Source organism: Poromitra crassiceps (genome assembly GCF_964638095.1).
Source record: "Poromitra crassiceps genome assembly, chromosome: 18".
In the NCBI taxonomy this organism is placed as follows: Eukaryota; Metazoa; Chordata; class Actinopteri; order Beryciformes; family Melamphaidae; genus Poromitra; species Poromitra crassiceps.
In genome coordinates, this window is record NC_139636.1 from 20740458 (window position 1) to 20763333 (window position 22876).

A 22876-nucleotide genomic window follows, 5' to 3' on the forward strand; every position below is an offset into this window, starting at 1 on the left:
TTTTTTGTCTCTTTTGTTTCACTCTGTCCTCTCTGTGGGCAGTGGGCAAGGGGAGGAGCTGTTGCGGGTCATTCCCGTCACGACCCCCCCCCCCACCCCCCCCACCCCATTTGCGCCAAGTCCCGCCCTACTCTGATTGCCATTTACCCATTTTACTCTAACCTTAACCAATCGTCACGCTTCTCATACCTAAACCCAACCTACTCTTGGCGCGATAGTGTGTGTGTGTGTGTGTGTGTGTGTGGGGGGGGGGGGGTAACGCGCTGTAACCTGTTGGTTGGTGCGCTCTCTCTCTCTCTCTCTCTCTCTCTCTCGCGCAGCAGCAGAAGGTGACGTCATTGGAACGGATCGTCAGTCCCCTGCAAGACTTGTGCAGGAGAAGCAACAGGAAGCTCTGCGTGTTTTGTCTAGACGTCGAGGAGAGGGAAACTAAAGAACGGACAGCTTGAAGACTTTTCAGTCATGGACAGCACTCTGGATACGACCGTGGTTTAAGTCATCGCCGGGAAAAGACGTGATGTGAGTAAAATGTCGCCCAGATGTGTGGAACACTGACCGCTAGGTCAATTAATAAATGACGCGTTACCCAAAGTAACAGTTCCCACAAAGACGCGGGCAAGGTCAATCGCTAAATGTTATGTAGGTTAGATGAATACACGTTATAAACTAAAGTTGGCATGTAGCAGCGCTAACAACAACGCTAAACTGCGGAGTAGTCGCAGCACTGTGGTCAAATCGGGTCAAATGCAGGCAGCGTGTCAGAAGTGGGTCTTCTTTGTGTGTGAACAAACACCCATGGTGAACGCCCATAAACTGGTGTTGTGCCAAAAGTTGTATCCCCTAAAACTAACCACGTTTACACAGATATCCACGTTTATCTTCGGTGTGTGTTGCTTCAGACAGTTCCCCCACACTGCACAAGGAAAAAACCCGTTGGGAAAAGGTGCTTTTCACCCCAAAATCTAAAATACATTACATATTTTCCCCTCTTCACCTCTACTTCAAGCAGGCCGCAGAAGTGCAGCTGAGATCACCAATGTTACTAGCAGTATATGACCACCACCAGTATAAACTGGTTTAGAAATGTGAGGAATGTGAAATGTGAGGAATGTGAGCATATGCAAGCAGCAGCCGTCTTCTACCACTTATATAGCCTCAGCCAGGAAGGATTTATGACATCACTGATGACATCACAATTGCTCAAGTGACATCACTGATGATATCACAATGCACTGATTTATGATGTCACAAATCGTGACTAACAGACATGACACCCCTGCCCACATGAAATTTTAATGATGATTTAAATATAAAAAAAAAAAATCTACAACACAACGTTCAACTTTCCATTTAAAATTGGGTGCTTTTTACTTTTAAAGTACATTTTACACCAGTAAGTACTTCCACTGAGCAGCAAACAGCAAAAATAACAATACTTCTACTTGAGTAGGAAATTCTAAAATTACTTTGTCCTAGAGGACATGAATGCATGAGCCGCTTTCACACACAGATCGCGCAAAATTGCAGTTCAGAAGGCGTGCAAAGCCGGCAGCCTCGTCACAGAAATTGCTTTCACACAGAGCCAAGCAGCACCGCCACATTCCCGTCCTGGGGTGTGCTTTTAGGTGACAGCCACCGCTCCCGGATTGAAAGGCGAGCGGAGGCATTTCCACCCAGCTCCTCCTTGCCCAAATGAATATTTTCATACGTTAGTGTAGCAGAGGCTACTGTATGCTGAACGAATTCATTCAACAACCAAACATAGCCGATATACGCCAGCCAACGACGTGCAGCTGCGGTCATTAACACTTTCAGTGCCACGGCCCTTGGGCAAAAGGTTGCTTGCTGTGCCACATAGGCCGCAATGCATTTTAAAACAGTCATATAATTTCTTTAATAATTACTATGTAAACACTGAACACGCACAAATAACGATGAGACTCTCTTCTATCACCTGCAAAAAAAAGTTTATTGATCCCATTTTCCGTTCTTTAGTTATGAGCCGGAGAAGATAGCTTGATTGAACGAAAAAAAGAGCTTTTTTTCTACGAGCTGAGATAATGAGCCTTTTGTGAAATTAAACATTTCAAGCACATCACTGACTCTGAAGCTAATTTTCTGATGTAGTCACACCTCAAAAATAATTTCCTTCAATAAAACAGTGAAGGCAAGGGAATTTTGTTTGGAAGAATAATATTTTTAGCTGAAACCAGCAGCGCTGGCGCCTGCATGCGCTGCTGGTTGCAGCTTCTTGCTGATCTTTTGCTGCTGGTGGGCATCGGATATTCTGGCTTGCGTTTGCCAACCCTGTCCTGCTGTCTGGGTCTGTGTTGTGTACTTGGCTCTGCGTGCCCTCCTCCCCCCCCCCCCCCCCCCCGTTGGGGGAGGAGTGTCTCTCTGCTCTGCTGTTTTCTCGTTTTCTCTGCCTGTGCTCAGCACTGAAAAAGTCTGCTAGATCCTGCTTTTTTACAGCCGCGTGTACCAGCTCCCATGCTTCGAGTTGAGAATAATAACAAATCCACGGCTGATCATGTGTTGCAGCGGACACGGAGGCTGTTGCAGCGGACATCGAGGTGCTCAATTGTGATAGCAGATTGGCTGCTGCAGGGGCACAGCTAAACGTTGCTTCAATGAAGCCGCTGCATACGGACGGATGCGATGCGATTTCCTTCCCCCCAATGACTTCTTCTGTGTGTTTCACTCCACGTTCTCTCATCTGGAGAGCGCTGTCGCCACCTAAGGGTTCTGTAAAATAGGTTAGACACATTCAATACCTCTGAATATTGTAAGAGGCGATGTAAGAGGCATAGATCGACACCCCCCCGTCAAAAAAAAAAAATCGAGTTATGACGCCATTTGGCGTCGCTGGCACTGTACGGTAAATTTCTAATGACGCCATATGGCGTCGCTGGCACTGAATGTGTTAAGGATCAAAATGATTAGTGATAAAACACAAAAGTGTTGTCCACATGCAGCATGGTAACAAGGCTTTCAATATTCATCTGATCAACTTTATGGATCACAGATGCACCATCATGTAGCCTATTAGGTACAAGGCTAATTCTTATCTTTTGGTTCCAGTTTTTTGTAAAGCAAATTATTCCCATGAAGTAGCCTAATTAGCGTCCATTCTGAAAGATGACGCCCGCATATCAAACAGCTGCAGTCTGCATAATGTTCGTCGGGGGAATCGTATAGGCTATACATGCACATGACTACTATAACGTTAGTAGTTTTTGTAAGGGAATGCACAACTGGCTAGCTAGACAGATTGCAGTTTTGGAGCTGGTTTCCAGAGGGAATATCCTCAGACCAACTCGCCACAGACAGCTATAGTCCTCTGAAGCTTATTATTATATCCGTTAATTTTACCTACTGTAGTATTCTGTGACAATGAAAGTCCTTATGATGCATGCATTATGGTCCTTATTTAGGCTGTGTTACGTACTGAAGGGGCAAGTAGATATATACCATTATAAGTGTGGAAACCCCTTGAACAGTAAAAGAAAAATGTAGTTTTATAATCAATGCTTACTGTACTCATTGGTATATGGGAGTAGAGTTATATTCTGGCTTGTGTGTTGAGGTGTGGTGTGCTATCATTTTGCGCTATTTTGTGCTATCATTTTACTCACAGGCTACAACAGGCATATTATTAAAACCACTGGAAATGGAGTAGCAGTTTTCATATATTGGTTGGTGGCTTTTAACTGCTGAATGTGTGAGGAAGCTGAACTTGTAAAATGTTGAATTTGTGAACTCATTGTGATGACGGAGTGCGTGGCCTTGTGGATTCATCTGTCCTCCTCCCTCCGGGCTGAATGCCAGGGGAGGGAGTAGGACAGAGGGAGATACGGTGCCGGGCCATGGTTTGTTGCATGAGAAAATGCAAAGTACTTTCTTGCAGGGGAGAGGGAATTGCCCACTATGTACACTCTGCCAAACTCTAATGGGTCGAGGTGATGATTAATCGGCTCCCTGTCCAAACAGATAAAACAAACGTAAGGGAGTGAATTTAAGTGGGAATTGATACGGGGAGGCTGGGAAGCACCCAGACTTTGTGACTCAGTCCACAAGGTCAAGGCCGTTCTGGACACTTGGAGAAAGGCAGAGGGTTCACATAGAGGTAAGAGTGGGGAATGACGAAAGAAATGAACATCTGTGGACCATTTATCTGTTTTAATTGCAACAAGGCTGTGGGAGTCGCTCGGGAAGTACCTTCTCATATGAAGTTAGCCAGATAACGCTGTAACTAACCAGGTGTTGTTGTCATGATGCGCTCATCGGAATGACATGAGGTGATGTGATGTGGGGAGGTGCTGCCTGTGGGTTATAAATATAACAGGCTTTCACTGTCTGAAGCAGAACGATTGATTTTTGCATTTGATGATTTTGGAGATCAATGCGATCGGCACTTCTCTTTGATACTTAATGCTGTTTCACACTCTATTGCAGTGGTTCTCAACTGGTGTAGCCTCAGGACCCACTATTTTCCTTGTCATGAAGTCGCGACCCAAATTTCAGATTTTTTTTTAAACCACTCAAATTTATTGCACAAAAAATAGCGCATTAATAAATAAAAGGCAGACTTATCTTGAATTACATTACATGCCTATATGTTTTTAAACAAGTTAATAATAATAATAATAATAATAATAATAATAATAAAACAAGTTAACCTGGTCATGCTAATCCAGTTTCAATAGTCTGAATTTAACTAATATGAAATAAAAAGGCAGACTTTTCTTGAATCAATGCTTTTTAGTTAAACTGGTCATAACTTTTAATTAAACTGGGGCCATGCTAATCCAGTTTCAATCATCTGAATTGAACTAAAATTAAATATGAAATGAAAAGGCTTCTCTTGAATTACAGGCAGAGCATATGCTTCAGCTTGTTAAACAAGTAAAACTGGTCGTCAGGCTAATCCAGTTTCAATAATCTGAATTTAACTCAATGAAATATGAAAAAAAAAAAATGGCCAATGTCCGCGACCCAATCAAAACGGCCCCGCGACCCACCTTTGGGTCGCGACCCACCAGTTGAGAAACGCTGCTCTATTGCATAGAGTAAGCTTTTGTAGACTTTGTTTGATTTTGATTAAAAACTTTGAAAGACATTCTGCATCCTGCCTGCCTGCTTTTGACTGCATCTGGTGTTCTTCTCATACCAACCTCCTGAGGAGGGTGAGTATTCCCACAGGGCATTTTAGGCCTTTATAGCGGACACTTAAGCCCTTTTCCCACGTGCGCTTTGTACCGCAAAATGACCGGAACGTGGTCTAATGCCTGCATGTGAGAAAGTCGTCGTGCCGGTATAAGCGCGACCCCGTCATCGCGGAGATTTCACCAGTTTGGAGCCAGTCAGAAGAGCGGTATGCGCGATAGCGGACTCAAGTAGAGAACGGGTCCAGTCATTTCCCGCGACACTCTCATGGGCGAGGTGTACACACGTTGCTTAATGTTCCAGCGGGCATAATCTAATCATTCGCGCACATTAAAGCAAACTGGCGAAATGATCTTGTGATAATAAGAGCAGTAGCCTATGTCAGCTTCATGTGTGGGTGTGCTGATTTTCCCCTCTCTCCTCTCTGCTGCCTGCTCGTCCTCCTCCTTCAGTGACAGCCCGACAGGGACAGAGACGAAGCAAATGCACGAAGCGAAATGTGGAAGTATTTTGCTTACGTTGCCGACAGCGAAGGCAAGCCCGGACACATCAAACGAAGCCAGTTTGTAAAAAGTGCTTCAACGCGACGCAGGTGAATGGATAAACAAGCAAACTTATTTCACCATTCGGAGTTTTGCCGACACGTCACTCCCCACCCGCTCTGCAGTGCCGCCTCGCCCCCCAACGTACAGGCAAATTCGCTGCTAGATTCCGATATGCGTGAGCCGAAGTGTGAAGGGAAATGTCCGATATTGACTTACAGGTAATTTTCCGGTACGCATGTGGGAAAACGGCTTTAGTGGCATTTGTCACGGGTGTACCGTGACCCCTCCACTGCTCTGGTTGACTGTGAACTACCGTGAGGTATTCCATTGTCTGGTGCTGTAACACCTCGCAACAGGGATAAGGTAAAGCGCCGGCCTCTGGCGGGAAATTGTATTATTATTGCTGAATCTATGCTGGTACGTTGTCTTCACATACTGTAGGTAACACCTCGACAGAACTGTGGCCAAAAACAAACTGGTGATTGCTAATGAAGGGTGATTGCTAATCAATTGTTGTGTTATTAGCACGGCAGAAACTAGGGTAGATAGAACACTACTATTTTAAACCAGTAAACGTTTAGGATAGCAAGATCTATTTGTATTCTGACCCCTGTGCTCCATAGGCTAGTAAAAGTCGGAGCTACTTTTGATCGTTCCAAGCTAGCAGTGAGCAGGGGTATATGAAATAAAGGGTTTAAGATCAAAGCGCCGGAGTGACGCGAGGGTCGCTGAGAGGTTCTCACGCATCCAGAAGGTCATTCCGGGGTGCTCCGCACTACACTACTAATGTCAACATCGTTTGAGCATAAAGCCTAACCTACTTACTAGGCACGGAGCATTCCTCCTGGCGCCCCTGCAGTCATGATTGTATAGGCTACTGTTTTTACTTTCACTCATGCCTTTCTTGCTGCATGAGGGGATTTCCCCTGTATTTTTTTAAAAGAATGAGCTGACCATTCGCACCGTTCCGGCTTGCCACTCCTACGCTTTCAAGTGGAGGCGGGTTGCTGGGTAACCCGGCGCTGTGACTAGGTCCACTGGCGGAGCGAAAGGCGTACAACAATTACCCACCAACCCGCGTTCACAACTTTCACATCGGAGGCGCGGATCCTATTTTCCGTGCATTTTGCGGCTTTCAAGGCCGGTGTGAAAGCGGCTCATGAATCATGCTTGGCTGCAAAGATGTGAGAAGATGTATAAACAGACATAGGATCCATATTAGTATATTGATTACAACTGTCACAAAATGATCAAATTATCGTACATTATGGGGATTTTGGCATTATTGATCATACATAGTACAGATGGCAAATTAAATTATCGTACAAATATAATTACCGTACACCTGGCAATGCTGATGAGCTAACGCTAACAGGATAGAGTGCAAAGGGGAGGTGGTTTGGCAGGCAGGGAATGTATGGGTCAGGACTAACAAAACTGGGTAAAGAAGAGTAATCTATGCTGCTGTGTCGAACCAAATTGTTAGATATTCTGGGGCTGTAACAGGTGAAGGCAATCTGAATGTGTCAATGGCCTATTTTTAGCGTTGGGGAGATGTAGAGACTAGAGAGTGGGAGGGGTGTAGAGACTAGAGTGTAGAGACTCAATCCAAAAACCTTTCCATTTTACTGTCGTCTTGCTTGTCACTAAGTACGCCCGACTGCTATACTAAAGTATTGCATTCATTGCATTGCATTCAAGTATTGCATTCATTTATCCCAATATGCCTGGAATTTGCTTACGGTACTTGCAACTTTAAAGAAAAGGTCAAGGTCACTTAACACAGTGGTTCTCAAACTTTTTCACATCAAGCACCACTAAACTGACAGAAATTAGACCACGGACCCGCTTTGATCAGATTTTAGCTTTAAGATGTTTTATTACAGAAAGTGCATGAAACCCATGGCCAAACCAGTCCTACATTCTATCATTATGTTACTTGTGGATGGAATTATAGTCAAAATAAGTATCCCCCTTTTTGCTGAGGACCTCCTGGAACCCCCCAAAAGGACCAGTGGACCAGTTCCCCGGACCTCACTTTGAGAACCGCTGACTCAAGAGATGCTGGGATGTGCAGACAGTCTCCCATCTAGACAGTTTTTGTTTTCTTGTGTTCAGACATATAGGTTTATTAGATGTTTTTACCTTGACCTGGGCACCCGGCCAGTCGTGTAAAAACGACTGGTTGACACGTCATACCCAGCTGTCAGTAGACTGCTTCTGAGGAAGGTGAGAGCTATCGCCGAAACTGTCAAGGTAAAAACATAAAAAAAATCTAATAAACCTATATGTCTGAACACAAGAAAACAAAAACTGTCTAATTGTTACGAAGACATGATGAACGTCATTGAACTGTCTCCCATCTGTCAGTGGAGTGACAGTGATGACAGCTGGAGTGGATGGGGACTAGTGGTTAATGTAAATGATATATTGTTCACTTCGCTCCCCCATAGTCTCGCAGTGCCCGCCGTAGATGATATCTACGTCTGGACTGGAACACACAACTCTGAAAAGTGGTAAACGCCCGGTTATTTTGAAAGTGGAAGTTTCCATTTTGTTTTGGCTGGCCTGACGCTGACCCTGTGCAGCTGTCTGAGAAGGGAAGGGGAGGGGGAACAGAGAGCCCGCAGACGTGCTGAAACTTACGGGGTTGAGAGAGTGTGATATACTAAAAGTTTAAAAGGCGATACTGCTGCTGCTACCCCCTGCTGCTTTCCTGGGTAACAAAAAATGTGTACTAGTGGGACTTTTGATGTCATGAAGCTATTATCTTAAGTAGGGATGTGGATTTTCGGTTAATTTTACTTTCGACTAACTGACACTCTTAGTCGGTTAACCATCGGTTATTTATTTTTTTTAAGACGTGAAGTATTAAGACAGTGGTGCGTGCCTTTCATTCCAGCGCTCCATAGGTTGAGGCGATGTCTTGTCATAGACGCTGGGTTAGCTGGCTCAGCCTGGCTGGGTGCGTGGTCAGGGTGGGGTAAATCACCCGTTCTATCCATTCAGCAAAGTTAGAATTTAGGTGCTAGCGATCAGGGATTCAACCACCGCAGTAAACGCACATCTGAATAGACATCTTGCGTTCTGCTCTAGAATCCCCAAAACTGTAGTTAGAGCCACAGCACCTTCCTTTGGTGAGTCAGCCCATTGAGATATGGACAGTAGGGGTGGGCGATTATGGCAAAAATATCATATCACGATTTTTTTCAGGCAGGATCACGATCCACGATCTTATCACGATTCTTTTTCATATTGGTTTTTAAGACTATTTTGCAAGTTACTGAACAGTACAAGTACAACCAAACTAATTTCAGGGTTCGTATGGCCATGAGAAAGCTAGACAAGTCATGGAAATTTAAAATACAATTTGTTTTATAAATATTTTCATGTCGTTCATTTACGCTGAGTTTCCAATAATCTATGCTAAAAAATAATGTTCACAAGCATGCAAACACTCTATCCATCTATCTATCTTAGGGTTGTGCGATGTCATGATCGTGATTGTTTTACAGTGAAACATCGTTTTGAACAATGGCATCGTCATTTATGCCATCCGCCGCTGCAATGCACGTTAAAAGCAGGACAGCTGAGCTCTTCATGAGACCGACAGGCAGGCTACTAGCTACTGCACAGAGCCAGGCCACTCAAGCAGTGAGCGGCAGCTACTGCTCTAACAGCTAGCAGTAGCCTAGCTGCTGCTGCTGCTGCTCTATTTCTCTCTCAACTCGCTCCAGTCTCCTCAACTCTCTCTCATTAGGTTCAAAAGCCCACGCGAATCTAACGTTATATCCGCCAGTAATTCTGTCAGTTTTCTGCCAGCTAGTTAAATTCAACACACACACACACACACACACGTTGTTGGTCAGGATGTAACGTTACGTTAGCCTATTTGTTTTGCGCCGTTCAACATTGCTAGTGCTGTATCAACTTTCACTTTGGAACCAGGTGAGTTAATTCACACACAGTTGAAGACTTGTACTCACTTTGGGTTGAAAACAGGAAAGAACGCGCGGGGGACGCCCCGGCGACATTAAACAAGCGCCCCCTGTTCAGAGAAGCAGTAGAGGGAAGGAGGGGGAGTGGAGGCTTTCCTGAACTGAACTGGGCGCGCTTGTTTAATGCCGCCGGCGCGTCCCCCGCACATTACGGTAAGATGGCTTGGCCTCTTTTATTATTAAAACGGCACACATTTATTTCGAACAGATAATTAATCACGATGATCCGATGTAGAAGGCTCAGAGGTCGATGGGGGGTCGGCCAATCACGATGGTCGATGCCATCGTCCATCGTGCCATCCCTACTGGAGGCTGTGCTCTTTTTCTGTTAATCATCACAGGCTATGTGGAAATACCCCACATAGCCATTATCAGTGACCTCTCTTAGTAAACAAACTTGTTTGAACAAAATAAGTGTGGAAATACCCCATGCGTCCTTGAAGTTACGCATGGTTTCTCGTTAGAGCTGTCACTTTTTCCAAAAATAAAGTTCGAACGAACATTAATTGACCCGCAATTTGTTCGAATATATCCAAAGTTATGGGTTAATTTCAGGATAGGTCAAGCTGTTAGAGCGCAGTGCCCTCTGCTGGATCATCAAGGAATTACATTTAAAAAAATCCCCTCGTTGCAAAAAACAACAAAAACAATATTATTATTATTTTAATTCGGATGGGTCAATTACATATCGAACATCCCCCCATCCCCCACATTTGAAGTTACATTCGAATTTCGATTAAAAAGTGACAGCTCTATTTCTAGTGGTGGCTAAAACAACCACACCCTGAGGGTATGTTAATCTTTGACCAGGAGAGCAGTTACTGGAGCTTAAAAAACGACTAACACCTTAACCTTGAGGATGAATGACAAGAAAGTCACCACAACGGACACTCTGCACCGTGTCATAAAACACATGCGGACAACGACAGTGAGACAGAAATGGGAAAAGAAAGAGAAGAGAATCATAGCCCTTAAAGAGGCGTGGCAAAAGGCGGGACTATTCCCAAAGGATGCAGAGAGTCCCCCTACGAGGGCCCACCGAGGGGCAGTGTTCAAAGAGGCCAAGAATAAATATGAGGCAGCCCAGAATTCTAACAATAACGGTAGGGATGGGCAATGAATTTCGTTTCAATCGACTCATAGAGACTCAAGGATGGCGCATTGGATTCGGGGTGAAAAAATACATATACTCGTTTAAATGCCTTGCAATCTGACCTTCCGTTTCGCAGAAAATGTCAATTTTTCTCTGATTGGATAGTTTGACGTCTCTACGTGAGTCTTTACGAGTTACGGTTGCGGGGATACATCCGCCCTGCCTGCAGGACTACAGGAGAGAGATGGAGGACAGCGGGGGCTAGGGGGTTTCAAGTCTCTGACCAAACACTATTTCAGTGATTGCTGTCAGAATATAGAGCCATTTAACACTTATTTCAACACAAAAACTTTGCTGAATGCAGCTTTAACAGGTTAGCTAACTTAGCTTCAAATGTGAATTAAAATGAAATTGATTGTTTTCAATTATTTTAATTTTCAGGAAGGATTCCTCTTCAACTTACCACCAGGCTTAAGGGAAGAATAAAGTCGGGTGGGGAAATGCATTCCTCTGCCGGGATGAATGGACAGTACAACCCCCAGATTGGCCAACCATCACAAACCTCACAAGTTAATTATCAGCTCATCCACAACGCAATGAGAAATCAGAATGCTGCCAGTTCAAATAACGCATCTCAGTATACATCCGTGAGAGCAAGTGTTCCACAGCCACAAAGTCATTATTTCCCCTCTTATGATGGAGCTTACTCTAATGGACAGACATCTAATCAGCAGGCCTCAACAGTTCCTCAGCAGGCAGTCTCTTCTCAGCTGCCACCATCGTATGGATCTTATCTTCTGTGGAAAGGATTGGAAAGAGGCTCAACTCATGAAACCACATGTGTTACTGCACAAAGTGTTAAACCTCCCATGCCTAGGGTGGTAAACTATGTACCCCAAGTCGCCACTCACCAGAACACACAGAATTCGCTAATGCAGAGCTCACCTAGCATGATTCAAGCAGATGCTAATTTCCTTTTCCAAAGCATTCCATCAAATCAGAATCAACAAAATCCAATGTATGGGAAACAATCAATGGTGAGACAAGATACTAACTTTGTAACGCATCAACATGCACAGATGCCTTGCACCAGCACATCCATGTCTGCCACCACCCACAACCTACGGACTGCTCTTAACCAGAACAGTAGGAATGCCAGCAGACTAAATACCGCTCAACATGGATTGTCTTTGCACGCTCCCCTGCCAAGTCAGATGTCTATCTCTCAACCTTTCAGGAACAACAGCCATGGCATTACAACAAACTCAAGTCAAACAGAACTCAACAAACTCAAACAGAATCTCAATTGGCGAATGATGCCAGGAAATGCAGACAATCGCAGTCAGTCTAGTCAAATGGTGCAGCCTGTGGCATCACCTGTCATTGAAGGTTGTAACTCAAACACCTCCCCTTCCTCAAGACAGGCATTGCCGAAACTGTTGCCGAAACCCACCCATGGTGCTGTGTCATCAACACAGCACAACTTGGAGGCCCAACCTCAACCTTGCTCTGTACCAAAAGGCTTCTACGTCACAGTATCTGAAGATGGAAGTGGAACTGGATTCAAGGCAGATAGTATAGTTTTTCTTGGAGATAAAGTGAATAATGCAGTCCTGAAGGCGGCTTTGCATGCATCTATGTCAGAGAGAATTTCACTGCAGAGAAATGTGACCCAATCATCTGCAGCAAACAGTGCTGAACTACCCGAAATGCCAGTCTCCTCAGTCAAGAGAAATGACAGCAGCGACCACACATCTCCTGGTCGTGCAGGCCCTAAAGTTGTTGCTGTAGTACAACCACTGTCCCAGGAACACTACCAAGCTGGTAACCCCCCTGAGAAGGTCTTTATTTCAGAAAAATTTGCAAAACACAATAAGTCTATAGATTTGACAGATGGATCTACATCTTTAAAAGTTAGGGTTCACCAAGATGTCTCTAATGAAACGATATCCAACACATCTTTGAACAGGAATTCAGGACCATCCAGTGGTGGAACATCTCCAGATTCATCCCAAAATCATTCTTATGCAGATGACACAGAATCTCAGTGCTCTAATAAAATGCAAAGTGAACAATGTCTCACACCAACTGCTCAACAATCACAAACCACCAAAGTGCCTGGAAGCCAAAATAGTGAAACGAGCAAATGTGAGACACCAAAAGATCCAAATCCCAGTGTTTCAATGTTGTCTTCAATTCCAATAATCCCATGGACACTTGCCAGATTAAATATGTTGGTAGAGGAGTGCAGCAAAATCCAGATGCAAACTGAAGATTTTCCAGCAAATTATATTACACAGAAATTAAGCATGACTACAAAACGTCTCTTGGGCTATAAGAGTTTAATAGCTCAGGTTGAAAAATTCTGCAATAAACATGTAAAAGCAGACTCTGTCATACTCTCACATATTCAGCGCGGCGCCTGTGATCTCAAAAACTACCATGTCCTCAAACACGATGACGTCCATCCCAACGTACCATACATGTCATCATGGTTGAATATCAATGAGCAGCTAGATGACATTGATAAAGAGTTTGGCTTCCCTTGGCCATTGCAGTATGGTCTACACAAACTAGAGAGTGACAGCCAAGCAAAACTGAGTGTGGAAGGCAATGGCATTCCTTCAGAACTAGAGAGTGACAGCCAGGCAAAACGGACTGAGGAAGTCAATGGCATTCCTTCAGAACTAGAGAGTGACAGCCAGGCAAAACGGACTGGGGAAGTCAATGGCATTCCTTCAGAACTAGAGAGTGACAGCCAGGCAAAACGGACTGGGGAAGTCAATGGCATTTCTTCAGAACTAGAGAGTGACAGCCAGGCAAAACGGATTGAGGAAGTCAATGGCATTCCTTCAGAACTAGAGAGTGACAGCCAGGCAAAACGGACTGGGGAAGTCAATGGCATTCCTTCAGAACTAGAGAGTGACAGCCAGGCAAAACGGACTGAGGAAGTCAATGGCATTCCTTCAGAACTAGAGAGTGACAGCCAGGCAAAACGGACTGAGGAAGTCAATGGCATTCCTTCAGAAATTGTGAGCGAGATGCAAAATGAAGCCTTGCCTCAAACTGAGCTTAAAACATCTGAATTGGACGATGAAAACCCAGACACCTTGACACCACCCTTTCCCCAAAATGTAGAAACAACTGATTCCAGTGACGCATATTCATTTGAGATCCAGGTTTTACCTCCAGCTGAGGCCAAGATCATCTTTGATCAAGTGCAAAGTGAGAAAAGTGGAAAGACTGACAATCAGATGGATAAATTCATCAACGGCTCTGTGGAGGATGAAATACCGGTGGTGATAGATGTCAAATCAAGCAATCCCAAACAAAACAAATCCAAACAATCCACCATAGAGTATTATTGTTGCCTCGCAAAGTGGAAGGAATTGTTTTATGGGTCTGACAAGCTCACACAGAGTCAATGCGAGTGCATGCAAGAGCCAAGTCCTGTGAAGAGCCGTGAAGAGGGAGAAACGACACTACAAAAGGCAGGGTTCGTAAAGGCAAAACGGGGTGTGATGAGGTCAGATAGCGAGTGTGACCCCACAGTGGAAAGCAAGAAAAAGGCTGGTAAAACAATGGACGATGAGATATTGACACTTAGGTGGCCTGAGCAATGCACCAAAATCAGTAAAATCATTGACTTAACTGAAGATGATGATATACCTCACTCATATGACAATATAGAACCAAAGAACAGTTCTCTGCCAAGTGTAGGTAGGTGTCCGTCAAATAGTTCAGTTATTAGTGAAAAGGCAATTCAGAGTTTCTCCAGCAGTGAAAGTGAAATTGCCATCCAGTTGTCAGACCTCGAAGAGGACCGCGAACGAGCTCAGCTAAAACCAACTGATAGTGGTCAGTCAAGCAGTGAAATCGCCATCCAGTTGTCAGACCTTGAAGAGGACCGCGAACGAGCTCAGCTAAAACCAACTGATAGTGGTCAGTCAAGCAGTGAAATTGCCATCCAGTTGTCAGACCTTGAAGAGGACCGCGAACGAGCTCAGCTAAAACCAACTGATAGTGGTCAGTCAAGCAGTGAAATCGCCATCCAGTTGTCAGACCTTGAAGAGGACCGTGAACGAGCTCAGCTAAAACCAACTGATAGTAGTCAGTCAAGTAGCTTAGTAATTAGTGAAAATAATCTTTCCAGCATTGAAAGTGAAATCATCATCCGGACGTCATACCTTGAAGAGGATTATGGACAAGCTCGGATGAAACCTACAGGTCCAGCAGAGTCTTTTGAGTCAAAGCAGACATCAACTGATAAAATGGATAAAGTTGGGTTTGTTGTGTCCTCCTCCTTGGGACAAGAGAATATCCACATTCCTGTCATGGAAACAACTTTCAGCCTTGACAGTAAACATAAAAGTGAAGGAAGAAAGCGCAAGAGACTGAAACATCCTGATAGAAGTTCTCCATCCCCGCAAAGGAGAAGGAAACATAAAGCTCCTGTGGATGCTGATTTGCAGACTGCTCCTGAAGGCATCTCAAAACATATGAAGATTGTTTTTGACCCTAATGACTGTGAACCTGTTGAGTTTGTAAAACTGGCCCTGTTTGGCTCATCGGATTCATCACAGAGAAAGTATGTTTCATTTCAAAGTTCATCACATCGAGTACCAATGCCTCCAGAAACAATCACTGTGAAGGTCAACTCCAGGCAGAGAAGGCCCCCCGAAACTGCGAGAAGGCCCCCCGAAACTGCGAGAAGGCCCCCCGAAACTGTGAGAAGGTCCCCCGAAACTGTGAGAAGGTCCCCCGAAACTGTGAGAAGGTCCCCCGAAACTGCGAGAAGGTCCCCCGAAACTGTGAGAAGGTCCCCCGAAACTGTGAGAAGGTCCCCCGAAACTGCGAGAAGGTCCCCCGAAACTGCGAGAAGGCCCCCCGAAACTGCGAGAAGGCCCCCCGAAACTGCGAGAAGGCCCCCCGAAACTGCGAGAAGGCCCCCCGAAACTGCCCCTGCGCTGGAATGTTCACCCAGACGATGCGGTTATGAAAAATTTAGACATCGTTTTATGAAGTCTGCTTTAGACACTTTGACTGATGTTTCCTACAAGAGACCTACATCAGTTGACAACAACACCCAATGCCACCAGAGAATAAGAACCATGAAGGCATTGGCAAGAACCAAACTAACCAAACGGTCCTCTAAGTGGAAGACCATTAACCAAAATGGTCTCAAACTTAAAATCCAGAAGTCAAAGGAGGATGTGGTGACACCCAAAAAACCTGCTGGTGATATGACACGTCAAGCTGAAATTGGGGGAAGTGCTGTCGTGCCTCTGCAGGAGAGCAAAGTCTTGAAGTTCAATGTACTCCCCAATACCTTCCAATTCAAAGATGGAAATGACGGCACAGATTCTGTACTACTAGGTAAGTCATACCATAATGTCTAGTTTATCTGTCAATGTGCATCACAGGCTGAAATGAAATGGTGTGTTAATGTATTGTAAGTCATTATCATCATATATCATAATCAGAACTTCCGATTGTGTTTACACTTCCTGTTAGTCTCTCAAGCCAGACTGTCTCTTCTACATAAGGTGACACTGATGAACAGTGTTGTTGTGACATTCACGCCAATAAAGCAAATTTGAATTGAAAAAATAATTGAAATCGAATTACCGTAAATTGAGCAACTTGTAAAATAGCTTTGGTCGTAAATTTCAGTAGGCCAATATTTGTACAACCTCCATTCTTGAGGTTTTCAGGTAAATGAGGTGCTGTATTATGTTGAGGTATTTACTATGCTTTTAACTTTGCTTTTGGAATAGCCTCTGTGCACAACTGAAAGGACGAACTTCCGGTTGTAGTCAAACCGGCTAGCCAGCTTCCACTTTAGCCCGGTCGCTGTGTGTATGTAACTTATCTCTGACTATCTGGTTTTTCTACACTATTTCTGGAACTGATTACTGAATTTTTATGACTGACTTGGCTGAATCGATATTTGATTTGACCGCCGCCTGGACACGGACTTGAATTTTTACGGATTGCGGACTTGTATGAAGCTTAAGATGCTATTACGTTAGCTAAAGCTAACGTTAACGTTAGTTTAAAGCTAACAGTGTTGGAACCATAGGTTAGAACGAACATCTTCTCTACCACCGAATTGCTTCAAAAATGACAATTTTTACGAGATGTCTCCAAGATCTGCCTAAAATAAACGTAAACGATGTCCATCGTATCGTTAATGCCTGTTCCCCCGCTCCCATAAGCAAGCGAGAGGGATTCAAGTTATACATATAACATAATAATAATAAGTAGTGTTTAGATTCAAGCTGCCTTGCTGATGCTTTGCTTTTGTTAAGTTTGTTAACTTCATCCTAATACCTCATACCAACATGTCATACCTACTCAGAATTTTAACCCCTCAAATGCCAGTGTACAGTAAAAAGTACAGTAGAAAACACAAAAAGTGAATTATTTTCCTTCCCATAAAGGCAAACTGGATTTCTCTTGGGGGGATTATCATAGCCTGGGATATGTTCAAGATTGGCAGGATCCATTTTAGAATGATGTCACAATACCTATGACAACAATAAGATGATTTTGGTCAATATTTTAATAATATTTTTTGGGAAGCAGTGGAAGCTCATCCTACTGTTATAGCGACTTGAAGCTGAGCAAAGTGGCACACAGCAGTGCTCATTAGAGCCACCCATACCTCTTTGTAACTTGTGCACATCTCGTACATTATATTTCTTATTCCTCACAGCACTCATCTTGTCTTGTTATTGTCATTCGGAGTTCTCAGTGTTTTGCTAGCTTCTAGCTAAGGGTTCGTTAGCTAACGTTAGTTAGTTTAACCAGCTTAAACGTCATACAAGTCCGCAATCATTAAATTCATGTCCGTGTCCAGGCAGCGGTCAAATCAAATATCCATTCAGCCAAGTCCGTAATCCAAATTCAGTAATCAGTTCCAGAAATAGTGTCGAAAAACCAGATAGTTAGAGATAAGTTTGATAAACACAGCAACTAGCACAGCGACCGGGCCGGTAAGGAGAGGAAGCCGATAAAGCAGAAACTGGCTCGCCGAATTGGCAAGAAAACCGGAAGTTCGTCTAATCGCTTGTGCAACTAGCCTATTCGCTGACCGAAAAAATATATATTTATGAAAAACACTGCCTTTTTTTTAGATAAGGCTGACCTTGTTTAATTAAAGGATTCCCAGATCCCTGTCAAGACACCAAGATGTAATGAATAGAACCCTCTAATCTAATAAGATTGAATAAACTCTGTAAAGCCCCAAACGCACACAAAGCGTTAAATGAGGCGCCTCAAGTTCTGCTCCTATAGCGCACTGCAGGCATCAGATACCAAATACCAACAGCACAGAACCAGTAGTATTTTGGGGGAAAGGTCACTAATTTATATGTAATGTAGGCAGTCACAATGACTGATGAATAAAAAGTTGTTATACCGTCGTTTTGAGACCCTGTCAGTCAAGGCTGTAATCGGCCTACCTGTCTGTCATGCAGAGTGGAGGGAAAAAAGCAGCAGTGCGGGGAGGATGAGAAAATGAAGGAATCCACTCTGTCAAAACTTTTGCCGATCTAACTAATCATGACATGCAGGGAAATAATACTGTTTTGGTAGCTCATGTGTTTAGAAGAGCATTCGCACTTTGTTCAGACAGTCTTGCTATAGTGTAGTGTTATATTTTACATGCCATGCTATATTTAAACTGCCGTGAGATTTGTTTGTGGAGCAGAGAACGACACGGAGATGAAAGTTGCCGCACAGAGAGAGGGGGGGGGGGGGGGCGGGGAGCTGGGAGCATTAAATCGAAACAGGTTCAGAGTACGGGCGTCAAGGCAGTTTGACACGTGTCAGAACGCTCTTGGTGCCGTTTAATGCCCCGGCCAGACTACAGCGACGGCCCCTCCTCTCGTTGCTGCCGTCTGCCGCTCGATAACTTGCAAAGCATGCTGGGATACCTGGCTACGCGATCCAATACAAAGTGAATGGGCAGCAGCGACAGACTGCGTCAAATGTCGCGCAAGTGTGGCAGCACTGTAAGACAATCGGCGGACTTCAAAACGCGAGCATCAGTGCGTTTGGGGCGTAAGATGTCTGTTGCATTTAACTTTCAAAAGTTTTGTTGAAACCTGCATTTTTCAGTCTGTAAGATAAAAGTAAAGTTGAAACCATGTCATCAGAGATGGGTATGATCATGGCCGTATCCACCATCGAGGTCACTGAGGTCCGGACCTCTGTATTTTTTGTCTGAGGTGTGCCTTTTGAAGCGTTTTCTGAAAATTGTGTTTAAAAAAACACATTTTACATTTCAAAAGTCATAAAAGTGATTCACGTTTGTGAAGATTATCCTGCTGAACACAAATTACCACTCCCATAAACTTTTGTTAACCACAGACTTTATTTTATGCAAGTAAAATCCCCATTTTAAATCCCCATTCACTTCCCCCGTAAGGTCCAACATGCTACTTCCGGACTCATTCCTGCGGTGCTCTATTGACCCTGTGTTTACTTTCTTCACTGAAACAGAGATGAACATGAAAAGACTCCGTCAAACAAAGCTCAGCTTTGGAAGAGATACGGGACAAGAAGACACTGACAGAAAAAGAAAGGCAGAAGATGATGGAGATGAGAGAGGAAAAACAGGTACTGCACTCCACACTGTTCCCAGGATAGGATTAGCATTGTGTCCCTGTGCTATTCAACACAAACAAAATCTGACCCGATCCAATTCAAACAATGTAATTACCACAGAGATGTTCTTTGGTAATTACAGTGGAAGCTATAGGCTAGGCTTTTTTTTTTACAACCTGGACCTCATTTCCAGCTTTAATTATGATTTTTAACTCACCATGGAAAGTAAAAAAAAAAATATATATATATATACATATAAATATATAGATGAACCACGAAGCATAATGCGCCTGGAGAGGAATACAGTAAATACATGTGTAATGCATGTATTTACGTCCTGTAAATTGCTTATTTCTGACACGCAGCGGCTCATATCCTTATTATATCATAGAGACAATAAGAAAATGAACAATGTATTTACCTTCGTCCAGCATGTTCAGCCTGGCTCTGTTTGCTCTCCGTCACATTGGAAGAGATAGCAGGGGGGGGGGGGGACAAAGAAAGAAAAATAAACACAAAACACAACTATTTTTTTTATTTTCATAATGAAGTATTATATATTAATATAGACAGATCATTTATGCTACTGCCCAGTGCTAGACATATCATTTATGCTACTGCCCAGTGCCACTGTCATGTTAAAGCTTGTTATCCAATTTTTGATCTCCAAAACATCTTAAAATTCACATATTTAGATCAGGAAACAAACCCCGCTAGCAAGCTCAGTTTTTAGACAACGGTATTCCTAAAACCCTGCATACCCTGCATACACTTTCTATGACAAATTGATATAACACCCAGTGTTGGGTAGGTTTTTCATGTGATAAATCTTATGGCGCACGGAAGTGATGCGATTTAGTTGATTGCAATTTAAATTCAATGATTAAGACACTTAAGGATTGACAGTTGTACCTGACTGGTTTTTGACAATCTTGACCATCCCCTCCCCCTTTTTTAAAGTAAATTGCTGGATGACAAAACTGACAACTCATTCTTAAAGTGTTTGAAATCCTCTAAAAACCTGTAATTACTCTGTAGCCTATTTTGTTATTGTGTATGTATGTATGTATGGTATGTATGTATGTATGTATGTATGTATGTATGTATGTGTATATAAAATGTATATGCGTTGTTTTATTTTTTTAAATAATGTTGAAGGGGGGAGGGGCAGCCATGGTATTTGCTAATTACTATGAACAACACTCTAGGTGCATGGACCCTGCATCCTGAGAAGAAGAAGTACTGTCCCCTACCTCGGCCAAAAGTTTCCCCCAGCATCTTCCACGAATTTCAGAAGAAATACATGGAGAAGATAGAGCCACGCATGGATCAATAATATGACTAACAGGGTTTGTTTGGCGATAGAAACAGTTATGTCAGATATTTCTTTTCTTCTTTCCCATAGAAATGGTATATTATTAGCTTATGCTTCATTCACTTATCAAGGTTTGACAGTAGTACCTGACTGGTTTTTGACATTCTTGAATCCCCCCACACACTGGGAGGGGGGGTTGTAAATTGCTGGATGATAAAACTGACAACTCATTCTTAAAATGTTTGAAATCCTCTAAAAGCTTTAGGGGCACTTTACACGAGGACGGTTTCCTATGGAAACGGGGAATTATTTTATCGTTAGTGCCTCCCTTTTAGACGGCGACGGCGAATTCGCGCTTGGGAAACGACACATTTTGAAACCACCCTCTAGAGTGGAATTGTTTGATACGCTTCCCGCTGAGGGCTCCATGTAATTGCTTTGGAACAGCACATTTCAGAAACTCTGACGTGCCTGCACACGCGATTACGCCATAGCTGTGTGCGAGTTGGCAACCAAATAAAACGTCAGTATGAATGAAGTTTGGCAACATTCAGAATTAAGCTACACTGCGGCCAACTTCAGTTACATGTTCAGAACGTTACTGCTGCGAGGAGCCGATGGCTGTACCCGGTCGGCATTTAACGTGGGTTACAAAAGCACGTCGACAGTGCTTTCTCACTGCCAGTAGCCTACAGTAGGGTTTGACAGATAGCACACTCAGCGCTCCCGGTCCGATTTCCAATAGGCGTTATTCTGATAAACTGGTCACATGTTACATTCTCACCCGACAAATATTAAAACTTTAAAACAGTTTGGTTTTTTTTTAGCTTGAAAAAAGCTTTTTGGCAAGTCTAAATGACTGCGGAAAGCGTACTCTACTTCCGCGTTTAAAACCGGAAAGACGATTACGAAATCCTTGTATGGGCAAAGAATAAGGTGATCACACTGCCACCTAGCGACCTGGCATGTACATTACGGCGTTTTAAAAATTCAACAGCGCTGATGTAAACGGGGAGAAGGTGTGAAGGAAACGCTATTGTGTCGTTTCTTCCAGAAACTGTCCTCGTGTAAAGGGCCCCTTATTTACTCTGTAGCCTATTTTGTCAGTGGATGTGTATATACTAGAATGTGAATTAGGTTTTTCTTTTTCTTTCTTTGTTATTTTGAGGAGGGGGTAGCCATGGTATGTGCTAATTACTATGAACAACAGGCTAGCTGCATGGGCCCCACATCCTGAGAAAAAGTACTGTCTACCTTGATCAAATATTTCCTCCAGCCTCTTCCACGATTTTCAGAAGAAATAGATGGAGAAGACAGAATCATGCATGGATCAGTAATATGACTGACAGGGTTTGTTTGGCAATAGAAACGATTATGCCAGATATTTCTTTCCTTGTTTCCCATGGAAATTGTATATTGTTGGCCTATGCTTAATTTGAAACATTTCTAAGGAGTGCAGGTATACTCATTTAAAATGATCAGTGGTTTATCTTTAATTGTAATCTAAACCTGTTATACAAAGGGAATGTAGCTGTGAAGGAAACAACCTCAAAGTGTACTGTAGCCTATACTTTGTCGTAAATCTTTATACAGTTTTTTTTACAAGTGTTTATTTTTTCGTATTTTTGTAAAATTTTTAAATAAATGTTTTTTTTAAATATAAAACAATGTGATCCAGTTTTTGTGTACTTTGAAAACTGTTAAACACTGAGACACACACACACACAGCCCTCTGTAGTGTATTTAAAGTACATGTTTTGCAGTTCATATGAAGTCCTGTCTTCTCCCTCTAGAATATAAATATGAATTAATCATCCTGTCTGTCTTTCTTTCTTCTCTGGGATAAACAAATGTCCAGTTCCCCTTTGTTAATACATGATACTGCCATGAGCGGGGGGAACTTACAGGGACCATAATCATTGCCATGTGTTACTGAATGATGTCTGATGTAATGTAAACATTGCCTTATTCTGTCTCCAAACAGTTGAAGTCAAATCTGTCTGTTAAGAACATGATAAATGTCAAATTGACTACAAACATGATAGGAGGGTTATAGCCTGGTAAACCAGCCGGTCACATGAACTCACAATCACATTCATTTCGAAATGAAATGAAATGTGAGTTCACGTGACCGGCTGGTTTACCA

The 22876-nt window shown here is 43.3% G+C and overlaps 1 long non-coding RNA gene across 1 annotated transcript; it reads left to right on the forward strand.

Annotated features, from left to right (window-relative positions):
- The first annotated feature begins 408 nt into the window (after positions 1-408).
- Positions 409-22445, forward strand: LOC310792612. The gene is made up of 4 exons (XR_014553493.1): positions 409-519; positions 11244-16178; positions 19311-19427; positions 20624-22445. It is a non-coding gene; the product is annotated as an uncharacterized lncRNA (long non-coding RNA).
- The last annotated feature ends 431 nt before the right edge of the window (positions 22446-22876 follow it).